We start from the raw sequence: 462 nt of genomic DNA on the forward strand, positions 1-462 counted from the left end.
CCGGCACCTGGGCCCCCCGGTTGTTCCCCACCGCCACGGCCAGGCCTGCCCGCAGCTCCCTCAGGTATGGCGGGACGGGGTCCGGGCTGGTGAGGGGCTGCCCAGCCCTATCCCCTGTGTCAGGGCACACCCAAATCAAGTGCAACACCTGCTCTTTGACGGTAGCAAAGCCTCATTTCTGTGCTGCTTTAGCCCACGTGGCAGAGCTTCCCACAAATCCCAAAGCAAAGGCAGGAGCCATGGCCCCCTGCCCTGCAGATCGATCCGGCCAAGGGGTTTGCTGGCTCGGTAGGGATTCAAAATGCTGCTGGGGAAGGCATTTCCCTTGTGTCTTCCTCTGAGGGAATGTAGTTCCTTGAGCTGGTCTTCCCCAGGCTTCCTGCTCCGCCAGGTAAAGCTGCTGCCTGCCTGCAGCCACTGGTGTTGCTGGCAGGTGGCGGTGGCGGGGCCCCAGGCCGGACC

The sequence above is a fragment of the Apaloderma vittatum genome, unplaced genomic scaffold, assembly GCF_000703405.1.
Source record: "Apaloderma vittatum isolate BGI_N311 unplaced genomic scaffold, ASM70340v1 scaffold38128, whole genome shotgun sequence".
Classification (NCBI taxonomy): Eukaryota; Metazoa; Chordata; class Aves; order Trogoniformes; family Trogonidae; genus Apaloderma; species Apaloderma vittatum.